Raw genomic sequence first — 17977 nt, 5'->3', positions numbered from 1 at the left:
TTGCAGGGCTCTGGCAGTGCACCTCCTTGCACAACGGCGGAGGTAGCGGTCCTGCTGCTCGGTTGTTGCCCTCCTACGGCCTCCTCCACGTCTCCTGATGTACTGGCCTGTCTCCTGGTAGCGCCTCCATGCTCTGGACACTACGCTGACAGACACAGCAAACCTTTTTGCCACAGCTCGCATTGACGTGCCATCCTGGATGAACTGCACTACCTGAGCCACTTGTGTGGGTTGTAGACTCCGTCTCATGCTACCACTAGAGTGAGAGCACTGCCAGCATTCAAAAGTGACCAAAACATCAGCCAAGAAGCATAGGAACTGAGAAGTGGTCTGTGATCACCACCTGCAGAATCACTCCTTTTTTGGGGGTGTCTTGCTAATTGCCTATAATTTCCACCTTTTGTCTATTCCATTTGCACAACAGCATGTGAAATGTATTGTCAATCAGTGTTGCTTCCTAAGTGGAAAGTTTGATTTCACAGAAGTGTGATTGACTTGACTTGACATTGTGTTGTTTAAGTGTTCCCTTTATTTTTTTGAGCAGTGTATTTTAATCCAACTTTGTAACACAATAAAATGTGGAAAAAGTCAAGGGGTGTGAATACTTTCTGACGGCACTGTAGTTGGCTGTATTGTCCTCTCCAATGTCCAATATTTCACCTGTTGACAGCAGCTCACCTTGATTAGAAGGGCAGCTCTCTAGATTTTCAACCACACCCCCAGTTACAAATTCAGATCTGTTGGAAAATATCACTGTTATTGTGTGATGTTGTCATTTGTGTCAGGTCGTCGCAAATGATCATATCACGCTACAAATGTGCAATGGAAAACAGCAATGTTTTCAAAAAATCTCTGCGCATACTACTCATGAAAGAATGGAACATACAACAATATATATATATATATATATATATATATATATATATATATATATATAGCCTATCAGCAACATTAGGACACAGTTATGAGATACTTAATCCTTGTCAAGCGAAATAAAGGACAATTGTCCTAATGAAAAATCACACCGCTGCTCTGTGACAATGGAAAAGACATTGTGCCAGTTGAGCTTGAGGCCCACAAAAGTAGCTCCCTATAAATCAAGCATGAAATGTGATCCAAATGTTTATTATCTAACATCTGTTGAAATCCATTTGAAACCTTGATAGGTGTTATGAAATTATACTGTAGTTTATGAAATGTTGGAGAAATACTCAATTGGATCCAGTATATCAGATTAAAAGTCTATTACACAAATATATGTTACTTTTCATAAAAACACAGCCAAAGCAGCCAGGAGATTTTGACCTGAGGGGACACTGCTTTGAGAGCCTGGTCCCAGCTGTGTTTGTGCTGTCTTGTCAACCAACTCCTATGGTCATTGTCATGCCAAAGACGATAATAGTTGGCAACACAGCTCAAACAGATCTGGAACCAGGCTACTGTCTTGATACAATACAATGTTCCCTTTAGAAGCCTGATGTTGATTTCATATAAATCATAATAGAATTACTCGTAGTATAATCATGTCAGATTTAAGACGTCAGCAGCTGACAATGACCTCAGTTTGATTTGGGCTGAACATAACTGGGTGTCATCATCATATCAACATCGTCTATGTTTGAGATATCGTAGTGAGGGAAAAAAAGGGTTTTGAGGGAGAGACTTCGTCACCGGGACATTTAATCCTTCTCACCTTTACAAACTCTCTGAGGAGACAGACACAGTAGCTTCCTGCCTGGCTCTCTCTCTCTCTGCACTCAGCTCCAAGGTACGTGGATAGTTTCCTGGCAACGGGGGCAAACATCAGATGACAGTATGAGTAAGTGCATGTTACAGTCAATGGAGTAGTGGAGGGTAAACGCAAGTAAACAAAGTTTACCCATATTTTTTCTTTTGCCAAAAAGTTTACCTACCTTTGTAGGAAGCATTACTTTTTTCAACCCACAACCGGCGATCAGATTTTACCCACCAATTTTTTTTACCACTACATCACTTGTTACAGTAAGAGACAGCGCCAGAAAAGTGATTTCACTGTTGTGGTAAGAATGTCACCTTAATTTGACAGGAAAATGGATGCATATACAAATAAGCTATCTCTGCGACCGGTGTGATGAGAAAACTCGGGCCGTGGAACAAGGCTGTTCTATGTCTGATTGTTCTATTCTCAGCCAGGCCAATCTTTTCAAAGAAACACCATTTATTTCAACCTCTAGTCAAGCAAAATAAGTAGCGTTGTTCGGTTGTCAAGATAATCCCAAAAATTCAGGTAAAGTGTGTCAGTCATGCAGATAAATTGGAATGTTCTATCCTCTAAAGTGAGAACAAGTTGTTGTTTCCCTGGCTGCTACTCAGAAACACTATAGCCTAACAGTAAATTAATAGATAACAGTCGCTGCAATTATAAACATGTCTCCAATATAAAACTACACACACAGACACACTGCGGACCTTTGTCAAATAAATCTCTGTGTGAAAAGGCAACCCAGGTCTGTTTTATCGACGAGCACAATTTATTCCAAACACGGGTGGTAACCAGATAATCCAAATAATTCAGGAAGTAAACAACACCCTCCTCACCCAGAAAATGTTCTAGTGTGAACTGTCTGGATCTCATTGTTTCACTGTTTGCTATCGTGTAACAGATACTCTCCTTGTGTTGTGTTTTGTTCAAAGAAATCACCCCCAGCCAGTGGTCGCAGTTGAGCATTATTTATTATCTGTGGTTAAATAGGAAACATCACATTAGTTGTGCAGGTCTTAATGATGTTGATGGTTGTCGATGGTAAAATCCCTTGCATCACATTTTCATACTGGGCCTAAACAAAATACAAAATATAACATGTGAAATACCTGTAGTTAAATACGAAACAGCACGTTAGTTGTGCAGGGCTTAATGATGTTTGTATTTGTATTTATTATGGATCCCCATTAGCTGCTGCCGAAGCAGCAGCTACTCTTCCTGGGGTCCAGCAAAATTAAGGCAGTTTATACAATTATACAACATTACAATACATTCACAGATTTCAGAACACACTGTGTGTCCTCAGGCCCCTACTCCACCACTACCACATATCTACATTACTAAATCTATGTGTATGTATAGTGTGTATGTTATCGTGTGTGTGTGTTTATATGCATGTGTCTGTGCCAATGTTTGTGTTGCTTCACATGTTGATGGCTGTCGATGGTCAAATCTGTAGCATGAAAACAACTGTGTTAGCAGTGAGCTTTTGTGACCGTTACATCGTTGCATGCTAGCTAACACTTTTATATACAGCAATCATATAACAAAGCACATCCCAAAAAGCCCCTCAATCCCTAACAGGTACCATATACCCACACATGTATAAATCAGGAATGTAGAGCAAACTTGTACACATTGTAAAATATACAAATAGAATACAGTATTCAGAATGTGACCTACCCCTTGCATCACATTTTCATACTGGGGAGACTTGACGTTCGCGATCTCCCACTATCTGCAAGCGGGGCCAATAACAACACGCCTTATTGTCATCGGAATTGAACCAACCAATAAAAATACATGAACATTAAATACACATTTCTTTAGAGGCAAGAGGAAACATAACCAACCCTGTTACCCTACCCAAAGATATTTTACTTATTAAGTCAAAGACAAAAGTAACTGCCAACTTGTCTCAAACATATTAGCATAACAACACAGAACCACCGTGGACCCATTGTGAAGTGAGAGGTCAATCTCCATATTAAAATGTGTCCCAGTGCAACATGCCTACTGTAGATCTGCCCACTGGGGGCGTGGTTTACGGGCGCTCTTTGCAATTAGCACTCGTACCATTTTGTTCCACAGTCCCAGTTATCTCATCACACTGGTCCTGGCTAGAAAAAATCCCCAAAGACATGAACTAATTCTGTAGACATGATCTGTATTAAACCATCACGTAATAGTTTATTTTCAGTTTAAAGTGTCTTTTCATGATGGAGAGAAGCAACAACGTTCATCTCTAAGATAAGGAATGTCTTGATATGACGTCCTCTTATCATGTCTTTAAGAGTCTGTCTAAAGCACATTACCTCATCTGTTTCATCAATAGCTTTTATTAGGATATCACATGCATTGCGGTATCTTACCTAATAATATACCACAGCTATAGCATTGTCCTCAATGGAATTATATCCTGTAACCTTGTAGTCATTGATCTGATGAGGAAGCCTGGTTAAAGCAGACTGAACATTGCGCTCACAATGTTCCGTCTGGTTTAACCTGGCTTCAGTCTGGCGTTCACAGCGTTCAGTCTAACCTTAGCAAACATATTCCGTTGTTTTGTGTTAGCTAACAGTCTGAGAAGGTAGTGTGTGATGAACGTAAGTGTCTGTTTTGAGTCTAAACTCATTCAAATCATCCAACTGAAAATGGTTACTGGGGAACGTGTTTGCTGCAAATGGAAGGCTTGTTCAATGTATTCATAGCGTTCGGTCTGGTTTAACCAGGCTACACGAGAAGGTGTAAGAACATCAAATCCAGGAGCCTTGACAAGTTAGACATAAAGTATATACAGACACTTTGCTCACTGTTGTAGCAACCTGTTTGACAGTAGAACATTCTCCAACCTAATACTGCCAGAGGAAAAAGATAGTTTGTTGATGGAAGGGAGCCAGACATTTTTTGTTTGTTAGAACAAAGTGACCTACTTTTAGAGTTATTTCTTTAAAGAATATATGGTTGTTTGGATGAATCGGCAGTAACCACACAGGTACCATTATTCTTCTCCTTCTATGTAAAAAGAAAATACAATCTATACTCACTAAAATCATGGAAAAGTTAAAGAAATCGGTACCCTCAACTCTTGATACTCAACATACAGTGCCTTCAGTATGTATTCAAAACCCTTGACTTTTTCCACATTTTGTTTTACAGCCTGAATTTAAAATCGATTAAATTGATTGTTTTGGTCACTGGCCTACACACAATACCCCATAATATCAGACTGGAATTATGTTTTTCAATTTCATTGGTAGATGAGTAAAAATAAAAAAGCAGACATTGAATATCCCTTTGGGCGTGGTGAAGTTATTAATAAAAGTTTGGATGGTGTTTCAATACACCCAGTCACTACAAAGATACAGGCATTCATCCTAACTCAGTTGCCGGTGAGGAAAGATACCACTCAGGGATTTCACCATGAGGCCAATGGGGACTTTAAAACAGTTACAGAGTTTAATGGCTGTGATTGGAGAAAACTGAGGATGGATCAACAACATTGTAGTTACTCCACAATACTAACATAATTGACAGATTTAAAAGAAAGAAGCCTTTACAGAATAAAAATAGTCTAAAACATGCATCCTGTTTCCAAGACAATAAAATAATACTGCTAAAATTGTGGCAAAGCAATTAACTTTTTGTCCTGAAAGAAAGTGTTTGGGGCAAATATAATACAACAGATTACTGAATACAATCTCCATAGGTTCAAGCATAGTGGCTGCATCATGTTATGTGTATGCTTGTAAGGACTGGGGTATTTTTCAGGATCAAAGATAAATGGAATGTAGCTAAAACACAGGCAAAATTATACAGGAAAACCTGGTTCAGTCTGCTTTCCACCTGACACTGGGAGAGGAATTCACTTTTCAGCTGGACAATAACCTAAAACACAAGGCCAAATCGACACTGCAGTTGCTTACCACGAAGACAATGAATGTTCCTGGGTGGCTGACTTACAGTTTTTATTGAAATCAAGACCTGAAAATGGTTATTTAATAAAGACCTTTTACATCAGCAGCTGTCACAAAGTGCTTATACAGAAACTGAGCCTATAAAACCCCAGAGAGCAAGCAATGCCGATGTAGAAGCACGGTGGCTAGGAAAAACTCCAGAGAATGCAGGCACCTAGGAAGATACCTAGAGCGGAACCAAGCTCTGAGGAGTGGCCAGTCCTCTTTTGGGTATAGAGATTCTAAAAATACATGGCCATTAAGGCCAGATCGTTTTTCAAGATGTTCATAGATGACCTGCAGGGTTATAGCAGATGCAACAGGTCAGTTGGCTTTCCATAGATGAGCATTCAATGGTTGAGACATCAGGTGTGGTAGAGAGGGAGGGAGAGAGAGGGAGAGAGTCAAAAACAGCAGGTCCGGTAGAAGGTAGCACGTCCAGTGAATGGGTCAGCGCTCCACAGCTGCAGTCAGAACAGTTGAAACTGGAGCAGCGGCACAACATGGTAGCACATCTGGTGAACAGGTCAGGGTTCCATAGCCACAGGCAAAAGAGCAGAAACGGTATCAGCAGCACTACCAGGTGGACTGGGGATGGGGACAGCCAGGAGTCTTCAGGCCAGGTAGTCCTGAAGCATGGTCCTAGGGCTCAGGTCCTCTGGGAGGGGAGAAAGCCAGTGACTCGGCTCCCGTAATCGGGTCAAAGGCAGAGAATCTCAGTGGAGAGAGGGGAGCCGGCCAGGCAGAGACAGCAAGGGCGGTTCATCACTCTAGTGCCTTGACGCTCATCTTCGCAACCCTAGGCCAGACTTCACTCTCATAGTACCTACTGACAAGAGGAGTCTTCAGTAAAGACTTCAAGTATGAGACCGAGTCTGCATCTCTCATATGGATTGGCAGGCCATTCCATGAAAATTGAGCTCTATGGGAGAAAGCCCTGCCTCCAGCTGTTTGCTTAGAAATTCTATAATATGTTGCACAATCCAGGTGTGGAAAGCTCTTAGAGACTTACCCACAAAGATACAGCTGTAATCGCTGCCAAAAGTGATTCTAACATACTGTATATTGACTTCGGGTTGAATGCTTATCTAATCAAGATTTTTTTTTTTTTTTTTTTTTTTTTACAAATGGAAGAATTTTTCTTCCACTTTGACATTACTGTATTTGGTTTAGATCATTGACAGAAAATTACAAATTCATATGAATACTTTCTGAAGGCGCTGTAGATGATCCTATACATTCTCAATGATGAGTCATTTCCTGGTAGTTTCTTAAGAATAGTAATTCTGCCCTGTTATAAGAAAATGAACAACAATGACAAATGGTTTGATGAAGAATGCAAAAGCCTAAGAAAGAAATTGAGAAAAGTATCTAACCTAAAACATAGAATCTCTGAAAACCCGAGCCTATGCCTTCACTGTGGTGAATCACTAAAACAATAGAGAAATAGACTAAGAAAAAAATAAGGAACAGCATGTCAGAAATCAGCTCAATCTAATTGAAGAATCGATAGAATCTAACCACTTCTGGGAAAATTGTAACACACTAAACAAACAACAAAATGGAGATGTTTGGATATACCACTTTTACAATCTTTTTGGCTCTATAACAAAGAACAAACAGCAAAAATGTATACAATGATCATGATCTTTGAGTTAGCTATTAAAAACTTCCAGAACCCACTGGATTCTCCAATTACATTGACTGAACTACAGGAGAAAATGGTATCCTAAATGAAATTGACCACAAATTCCAATTGGCTATACTTAAACTCTTTAACATCATCCTCAGCTCTGGCATCATCCCCAATATTTGGAGCCAAGGACTGATCATTCCACAAAAGTGGAGACAAATTTGACCCCAATAACTACCGTGGGATATGCGTCAACAGCAACCTTGGGAAAATCCACTGCATTATCATTAACAATAGACTTATACGTTTCCTCAGTGAAAACAACGTGCTGAGCAAATGTCAAATTTGTCTTTTGACCAAATTACCATACGACAGACCACATATTCACCATGCACATCCCAATTGAAAACAAACAAACCAAAACAAAGGTAAAGTCTTCTCATGCTCACCAACCAAGAATTCACAAAATGGGACAAACTCTAAATTGAGAATCTGCATGTAGAATTCTGCAAAAACATCCTCTCTGTACAACGTAGAACCCTAAATAATGCCTGCAGAGCAGAATTAGGATAATAATTGACCCGCTAATTATCAAAATCCAGAAAAGAGGAGTTAAATTCTACAACCACCTAAAGGGAAGCGAGTGGCAAACCTTCCATAACAAAGCCATCACCTACAGAGAGATTAACCAAGAGAAGAGTCCTGTCACGTTCCTGACCTATTTCTGTTAGTTTGTTATGTGTGTTAGTTGGTCAGGACGTGAGGTTGGGTGGGCATTCTATGTTTTCTGTTTCTGTGTTGGTTTTGGGTTGCCTGGTATGGCTCTTAATTAGAGGCAGGTGTTTGGCGTTCCTCTAATTAAGAGTCATATTTAGGTAGGCGTTGTCACAGTGTTCGTTGTGGGTGATTGTCTTCAGTGTCTGTGTCTGTACACCACGCTGGACTGTTTACGGTTTGTTCGGTTTGTGTAGCCTATGTTCCTATTTGTGCGTTTTTCTTGTTTTATGTAAGTACGTCGTCTAGGTCTGTCTACACCGTTTGTTGTTTTTGTTAGTTTATTCAAGTTCGTGTTTCGTTAATAAAATATGTCTTTTCACTACGCTGCGCCTTGGTTCCCTCAATACTCCTCCTCTTCCGAAGATGAAGAGGAGGAGGACTGCCGTTACAGAATCACCCACCAAGAATCCAGAACCAAGCAGCGTAATTTGGAGCAACGGGGAAGTATACAGGACTTGTGGAGTTGGGAGCAAATATTTAACGGAGAAGGACCATGGGCTAAAGTGAATCACCGTCCATGGGAACAGCTGGAGGCAGCTCGGAGAGTGGAGGAAAAGAGAGAGAGGAACCGGAGTTATGAGGGAACGCGTCTTGCACGGAAGCCCAAAAAGCCCGTGAGTAACACCCAAAAATTTCTTGGGGGGGGCTAAGAGGTAGTGGGCCAAGGGCAGGAAGGAGACCTGCGCCCACTTCCCAGGCTTACCGTGGAGAGTGGGAGTACGGGCAGGCGCCGTGTTACGCAGTAGAGCGCACGGTGTCTCCTGTACGAGTGCATAGCCCAGTGCGGGTTATTCCACCTCCCCGCACTGGTAGGGCTAGATTGGGTATTGAGCCAGGTGTCATGAGGCCGGCTCAACGCGTCTGGTCTCCAGTGCGTCTCCTCGGGCCGGCATACATGGCACCTGCCTTACGCATGGTTTCCCCGGTTCGCCTACATAGCCCGGTGCAGGTTATTCCACCTCCCCGCACTGGTCGGGCAACCGGGAGCATTCAACCAGGTAAGGTTGGGCAGGCTCAATGCTCAAGAGAGCCAGTACGCCTGCACGGTCCGGTATTTCCGGCGCCACCTCCCCGCCCCAGCCTAGTACCTACAGTGCCTACACTACGCACTAGGCTACCAGTGCGTCTCCTGAGCCCTGTTCCTCCTCCACGCACTCTCCCTGTAGTGCGTGTATCCAGTTCGGTGCCTCCAGTTCCGGCACCACGCACTAAGCCTCCTGTGCGTCTCCAGAGCCCTGTACACACTGTTTCTTCTCCCCCTACTAATCCTGATGTGCTTGTCCTCAGCCCGGTGCTACCAGTGCCGGTACCACGCACCAGGTATAGAGTGGGCTTTGAGAGTCCAGTGTGCCCTGTCCCTGCTCCCCGCACTAGTATGAAGGTGCGTGTCCTTAGCCCGGTGCCTCCAGTTCCGGCACCACGCACCAGGTCTACAGTGCGCCTTATCCGGCCAGAGCCATCCGTCTCCCCAGCGCCATCTGAGCCATCCGTCTCCCCAGCGCCATCTGAGCCATCCGTCTCCCCAGCGCCATTTGAGCCATCCGTCTCCCCAGCGCCGTCTGAGCCATCCGTCTGCAATGAGCCTGCAAAGCCGCCCGTCTGCCATGAGCCTGCAAAGCCGCCCGTCTGCCATGAGCCTACAGAGCCGTCCGCCAGACAGGAGCCGCTAGAGCCGCCCGCCAGACAGGAGCCGCTAGAGCCGTCCGTCAGACAGGATCTGCCAGAGCCGCCAACCAGACAGGATCTGCCAGAGCCGCCAACCAGACAGGATCTGCCAGAGCCGCCAACCAGACAGGATCTGCCAGAGCCGCCAGCCAGACAGGATCTGCCAGAGCCGCCAGCCAGACAGGATCTGCCAGAGCCGTCAGAGAGCCATGAGCGTCCAGAGCCGTCAGCCTGCCATGAGCGTCGAGAGCCGTCAGCCTGCCATGAGCGTCGAGAGCCGTCAGCCAGCCATGAGCGTCGAGAGCCGTCAGCCAGCCATGAGCGTCGAGAGCCGTCAGCCAGCCATGAGCGTCGAGAACGGTCAGCCAGCCATGAGCGTCAAGAGCCGTCAGCCAGCCATGAGCGTCGAGAGCCGTCAGCCAGCCATGAGCGTCGAGAGCCGTCAGCCAGCCATGAGCGTCGAGAGCCGTCAGTCAGCCATAAGCTGCCCTTCAGCCAGAAACGGCTATATACCCAGAACTGCCCCTCAGTCCAGAGCTGTCTCTCTGTCCGGAGCTGCCTTTCAGTCCGGAGTTGCCCCTCTATCATGATCTCCCTCTCTATCTTGATCTACCTCTTTATTCTGATCTATCCCTCTGTCTTGTGCTATCCCTCTGTCTTGATCTATCTCTCTGTCCCGGTGCTGTCCCTGTCATTGATGTTACTAAGGGGATTTTGTGGGGGTAAAATGAGGGTGGACATTCTTAGGGGGAGATGGAGGCTAGGATGGATTATGGTGGGGTGGGGACCTCGCCCGGAGCCTGAGCCACCACCGTGGTCAGATGCCCACCCAGACCCTCCCCTAGACTTTGTGCTGGTGCGCCCGGAGTTCGCACCTTATGGGGGGGGTTATGTCACGTTCCTGACCTATTTCTGTTAGTTTGTTATGTGTGTTAGTTGGTCAGGACGTGAGGTTGGGTGGGCATTCTATGTTTTCTGTGTCTGTGTTGGTTTTGGGTTGCCTGGTATGGCTCTTAATTAGAGGCAGGTGTTTGGCGTTCCTCTAATTAAGAGTCATATTTAGGTAGGCGTTGTCACAGTGTTCGTTGTGGGTGATTGTCTTCCGTGTCTGTGTCTGTACACCACGCGGGACTATTTACGGTTTGTTCGGTTTGTGTAGCCTATGTTCCTATTCGTGCGTTTTTCTTGTTTTATGTAAGTACGTCGTCTAGGTCTGTCTACACCGTTTGTTGTTTTTGTTAGTTTATTCAAGTTCGTGTTTCGTTAATAAAATATGTCTTTTCACTACGCTGCGCCTTGGTTCCCTCAATACTCCTCCTCTTCCGAAGATGAAGAGGAGGAGGACTGCCGTTACAAGTCCCCTAAGCAAGCTGGTCCCGGGGCTCTGTTCACAAACACAAACAGACCCCACGGAGTCTCAGGACAGTAACTAGACCCAACCAAATCATGAAAAAACTAAAATATAATTATACATTGGAAAGAAATAACCAAAAAACTGAGCAAACTGGAATGCTAATTTTCCCTAAACAGAGTACACAGTGGCAGAATACCTGACCACTGTGAATGAGCCAAAATGAAGGAAAGCTTTGACTATGTAAAGACTCAGTGAGCATAGCCTTGCTATTGAGAGTGGCCGCCGTAGGCAGACCTGGCTCTCGAGATAACCAGCTATTTGCACACTGCCCACAAAATGAGGTGGAAACTGAGCTGCACTTCTTAACCTGCCAAATGTATAGTAGAGACACATATTTCCCTCAGATTACACAGACCCACAAAGATTTAGAAAACAAATCAAATTTTTTGCCATCACAGTAGCAATATTTGTGACCTGATGCCACAAGAAAAGGGCAACCACTGAAGAACAAACACCATTGTAAATACAACCCATATTTATGTTATTTTTTTCCCTTTTGTACTTTAGCTATTTGTGACCCACTACCTCGATCTGGTCTTATGTAACAAAATTCAATTTTTTTATTTTTATTTTTACATTGGATAAAAGTAGAGACTCGGAGCTAGAAAAGTGTATATTATACACCACAGTTGAGCAACAATGGGAAAGTGATTCTGCTTTGAAAGTTGCTAAACTTGTAACCCCACTTTTGAGAAAATGTTTTTGTACACCTACTGGAGAGCTCTTCTTTGTCTACACCTAATCACCATTGTTTACACCTTCTTAAGCCTTAGCTCCGCCCACCTGTTTAAGGATTCACATGTGTGGCCATGTGCTTCAACAGAGTAAGGTAGTATAGTAAACCATCAAAGATTTCAAGACTAACAGTGGTGAAAGTAGTAGAAACAAGTAGTAGTAAAAATACACTTGATCTAGTCCTTGGCCTATATTCTAATCTGATGTTACTGTCTCTGGTAACCAAACACAATATGTGACCCACCGTATCTTTTAGTCTTATGTAGCGACATTTTAAATTGTTTTTTTTTTTTACATTGGATAAAATTATATCAGTGTATCTAGAAAAGGAATTATTTCACCAAATTGAACAAATTGATTGTCTGAACTTATTCTCACCAAGGTACCCCTTAAAACAAGCCATTCACGGTATTAAATTGCCTGTTGTTGTATAATAAAGATAACCTTTCACATTGAACAGCTACAGTGTTGCCCTTTGTTTATGCCCCTTTTAGCATCGCTCACACCCTCTAAAGCCTTAGACCCACCCATCTCTTAAAGGATTCACATTGGAACATGTGCATGTACTAAAGGTAGTAGCCTACAATTTGGAAAAACTTAAAACACATAAAGGTTAAAACACTATGTAGACCTACAGGACCCCTCTACTCATTCAAGAGTTTTTCTTTATTTTAACTATGTTCCACATTGTAGAATAATAGTGAAGACATCAACACTATGAAATAACACATATTGAATCATGTAGTAACAAAAAAAGTGTTAAACAAATCAAAATATATTTATATTCTTCAAAGTAGCCACCCTTTGTCTTAATGACAGCTTTGCACACTCTTGGCATTCTCTCAATCAGCTTCATGAGGAATGCTTTTCCAACTGTCTTGAAGGAGTTCCCACATATGCTGAGCTCTAGTTGGCTGCTTTTCCTTCAATCTGCAGTCCAACTCATCCCAAACCGTCTCAATTGGGTTGAGGTCGGGTGATTGTGGAGGACAGGTCATCTGATGCAGCACTCCATCACTCTCCTTCTTGGTCAAATAGCCCTTTACACAGCCTGGAGGTGTGTTTTGGGTCATTGTCCTGTTGAAAAACAAATGATAGTCCCACAAAGCGCAAACCCGATCGCCGTATCGTTGCTGTGGTAGCCATGCTGGTTAAATGTGCATTGGATTCTAAATAAATCACTGCCAGTGTCACCAGCAAGCACCCCCACACCATCACACCTCCTCCTCCATGTTTTACAGCGGTAACAAAACATGCGGATATCATTCGTTCACCTACTCTGCGTCTCACAAAGATGCAGAGTAGGCCCAAGCAAGTCTCTTCTTCTTATTGGTGTCCTTTAGTAGTGGTTTCTTTGCAGCAATTCAACCATAAAGGCCTAATTCACATAGTCTCTTCTGAACAATTGATGTTGAGATGTGTTTTTTACTTGAACTTTCTGAAGCATTTATTTGGGCTTCAATCTGAGGTGCAGTTAACTCTAATGAACTTATCCTCTGCAGCAGAGGTAACTCTGGGTCTTCCTTTCCTGTGGTGGTCCTCATGAGAGCCAGTTTCATCATAGCGCTTGATGGTTTTTGCGATTGCACTTGAAGAAACTTTCAAAGTTCTTGAAATTTTCCGCATTGACTGACCATCATTTCTTAAAGTAATGATGGACTGTCATTTCTCTTTGCTTATTTGAACTGTTTTTGCCATAGTATGGACTTGGTCTTTTACCAAATAGGGCGATCTTCTGTATACCAACCCTACCTTGTCAACACACAACTGATTGGCTCAAACGCATTAAGAAGGAAAGAAATTTCACAAATTAACTTTTAACAAGGCACACCTGTTAATTGAAATGCATTCCAGGTGACGACCTCATGAAGTTGGATGAGAGAATGCCAAGTGTGACAAGCTGTCATCAAGGTCAAAGGGTGGCTACTTTGAAGAATCTCAAATATGAAATATATTTAGATTTGTTTAACACTTTTTTGGTTACTTTATGATTCCATATGTGTTATTTCATAGTTTTGATGTCGTCACTATTATTCTACAATGTACAAAATAGTAAAAATAAAGAAAAACCCTGGAATATCCAAACTTTTGACTGGTACTGTACATTCTGAAATATGGTGCAGTCTCACTACCATATGGAAGACATTGAATCTGTATGATAGTATATTGTCAAAACCACAACGAGAATCGATTGTATTGTGTTTTCCTCAATACCAGAACGTTAGAATTGCTTGAGTGGATGGAACTTCAGATTTGGGCCTCTTTGCTTTTTGCTATACAGTTCATCCATTCTACATGACACAATCATCAGATAATTGTTTCCATTTGGTTTACCACCTTCAGTGATTCATAGAGACACGTGGATGCTATGGGAACTGACCCAATTCCTCACAGTAACCTCGGTCCCGGGTCGCAAATCAGAGGGACACCAAATCACATGCATGTGTCTTGGAATCTGCTTACATGACATTACACCACACTACGGACCTTATCTGGTTCACCAAGGCAAATGTCCTGAGCTTAGGCTGCTCAACCATCATCTGGATCATTTCATATTACTTTTTCCATTTTGGGCCTGAGGTCGTAGCCAGAACTATGAGTGTCCTGTCCTACAGCTGAACCTGATGTTGGTCACTACCGGTAGTGACTGTGACCTACAGGCCATACTGTAGTAATGCTATGAAGTAGACACGAATTCAGAATGCTGCAGAGACCTTAGTACAGCACCTAGCTTCCCTGTTGAGAGGTAAGGACCTTTTGGTGTACTATTCAACTAAAGCCCCTCTTCCCCATCCTGGACCTGTCTATCTGTGGGGGAGAGCAGGAGATCAGCTACAACTGGCCCAGAGACAACTCCTGCAGCTGGCTCAGGTACTGAGGGAAGGAGAGAGGGGCCAGGGGGGAGAGAGAGAAAGCATTATAATGTCATGGTCAATGGCGATTGACACTTATGAAAACAACACATTACTAACACCGAAACCACTGCTTATAAAGAGATGTAAACAAAGGACCGGAGTATAATATTGCTGAAGAGAAACTAGATTATTGTGATCTTTAATGATGGGAAAACATGCAAGCGCTGAGCCTTTATTTGCGTAAAGTAATATCTCTATTCTGGCTGTTTACATCTGCATATAAACAGCAGCTGCGCAGCTGAAGGAGCGGGGGGGGGGGGGGGGGGGGGGGTTAGCAATGAGAGTCTGTTTCTGATTATCTGGATGGAAAAAATATGTATCGGATCAGCATCATCGTGCAGCACTGCGATGGAGGAGCCTGCCAACGCGTTCGCTACACGTCGCACATTTGACGTCTGGCCAGGCCAGAGCATTACCTCACTGGAGGTCAGGGTCCGAGCTGCTGGGCTGACTGGGTCTGAGCTGCTGCAGATTGTTTTAGCTGGATGCAGATGTGCAGGGTGAGGCCCAGGGAGAGGCCTAATTTGGAGCATTACGGGGCTCCACGTCTGCAGGGGGTCGACTCTACCCAGGAATGTCATTATCTAGGCTGATGCACAATGTGGACGTTGGTGGGGTTGAGGTATTTGTATTTGTATTTATTATGGATCCCCATTAGCTGCTGCCAAAGCAGATTTCACAACACACTGTGTGCCATCAGGCCCCTACTCCACCACTACCACATATCTACATGACTAAATCCATGTCTATGCATAGTGCATATGTTATCGTATATATGTGTGTGTGTGTGTGTGTGTGTGTGTGTGTGTGTGTGTGTGTGTGTGTGTGTGTGTGTGTGTGTGTGTGTGTGTGTGTGTGTGTGTGTGTGTGTGTGTGCATGCATGGCTGTGCCAATGTTTGTGTGGCTTCCCAGTCCCCACTGTTCCATAAGGTGTTTTTTCATCCGTTTTTTAAAATCAAATTTTACTGCGTCAGTTACTTGATGTGGAATAGAGTTCCATGTAGTCACGGCTCTATGTAGTACTGCATGCCTCCCATAGTCTGTTCTGGACTTGGGGACTGTGAAGAGACCTTTTGTGGCATGTCTTGTGGAGTATGCATGGGTGTCCGAGCTGTGTGCCAGTAGTTTAGACAGACAGCTTGGTGCATTCAACATGTCAATACCTCTCATAAATAAAAGTAGTGATGAAGTCAATCTCTCCTCCACTTTCAGCCAGGAGAGCTTGACATGCATATTATTAATATTAGCTCTCTGTGTACATCCAAGGGCCAGCCGTGCTGCCCTGTTCTGAGCCAATTGCAGTCCTTTTTTGTTGCACCTGACCACACGACTGAACAGTAGTCAAGGTGCGACAAAACTAGGGCCTGTAGGACCTGCCTTGTTGATAATGTTGTTAAGAAGCCAGCGCATCGCTTTATTATAGACAGACTTCTCCCCATCTTAGCTACTACTGCATCAATATGTTTTGACCATGACCGTTTACAATCTAGTCTTGCTCCAAGCAGTTTAGTCATCTCAACTTGCTCAATTTCCACATTTATTTATTACAAGATTTAGTTGAGGTTTAGGGTTTAGTGAGTGTTTTGTTCCAAATACAATGCTTTTTATTTTAGAAATATTTAGGGCTAACTAATTCCTTGCCACCCACTCTGAAACTAACTGCAGCTCTTTGTTGAGTACTGCAGTCATTTCAGTCGCTGTATTAGCTGACGTGTATGGTGTTGAGTCATCAGTATACATAGAAACGCTGGCTTTACTCAAAGTCAGTGGCATGTCGTTAGTAAAAATTGAAAAAAGCAAGGGGCCTAAACAGCTACCCTGGGGAATTCCTGATTCTAACTGGATTATATTTGATAGGCTTCAATTAAAGAACACCCTCTGTGTTCTGTTAGACAACTCTGTATCCACATTATAGCAAGTTGTGTAAAGCAAAAAGGCATATTTTTTTCCAGCAGTACACTATGAACAATAATGTCAAAAGCTACACTGAAGTCTAACAAGACAGCCCCCACAATAATTATATCATTAATTTCTCTCAGCCAATCAACAGTCATTCGTGTAAGTGCTGTGCTTGATGAGTGTCCTTCCCTATAAGCTGAAAGTCTGTTGTCAATTTGTTTACTGTGAAATAACATTGTATCTGGTCAAACAACTTTTTTCCCCAGAAGTTTACGAAGGGTTGGTAACAGGCTGATTGGTCGGCTATTTGAGCCAGTAAAGGGGGCTTTACTATTCTTGCGTAGCGGAATGACTTTAGCTTCCCTCCAGGCCTGAGGGCACACACTCTCTAGTAGGCTTAAATTGAAGATGTGGCAAATAGGAGTGGAATTTCGTCTGCTATTATGCTCAGTAATTTTCCATCTAGATTGTCAGACCCTGGTGGCTTGTCATTGTAGATAGACAACAATACTTTTTTCACCTCTTCCACACTGACTTTACGGAATTCTAAAGTACAATTCTTGTCTTTCATAATTTGGTCCCATATACTTGGATGTTTAGTGTCAGCGTTTGTTGATAGCATGTCTTCCCTAGGGTTGCTTATCTTGCCAATGAAAAAGTCATTAAAGTAGTTTGCAATATCAGTGGGCTTTGTGATGAATGAGCCATCTGGTTCAATAAATGAAGGAGCCGAGTTGGCTTTTTTCCCAAGAATTTCATTTCAGGTGCCCCAAAGCTTTTTACTATTATTCTTTATATAATGTATTTTTGAATCATAGTGAAGTTCCTTTTTATTTTTGTTTAGTTTAGTCACATGATTTCTTAATTTGCAGTACGTTTGCCATCAGTTGTTCTGCCAGACTTAATTGCCATACCTTTTGCCATCCCTCTCAATCATACAATTTTTCAATTCCTCATCAATCCAAGGGGATTTCACAGTTTTTACAGTCATTTTCTTAGTGGGTGTGAGCTTATTATTAACTGGAATAAGTAGTTTCATAAATGCGTCAAGTGCAGCGTCTGGTTGCTCCTCATTACAGACCAGCAAATATTCTTTACATCATCAACATATGAATCATTACAAAAGTTCTTGTATAACCTCTTATACACTATGTTAGGCCCATCCTTTGGAATTTTGGCTTTCCTAGATATGGCTATTATATTGTGATCACTACATCCTATGGATTTGGATACTGCTTTAA

Source organism: Salvelinus fontinalis, chromosome 13 (assembly GCF_029448725.1).
Source record: "Salvelinus fontinalis isolate EN_2023a chromosome 13, ASM2944872v1, whole genome shotgun sequence".
Taxonomy (NCBI): Eukaryota; Metazoa; Chordata; class Actinopteri; order Salmoniformes; family Salmonidae; genus Salvelinus; species Salvelinus fontinalis.
Note: the sequence above shows the minus strand (reverse complement) of the source record.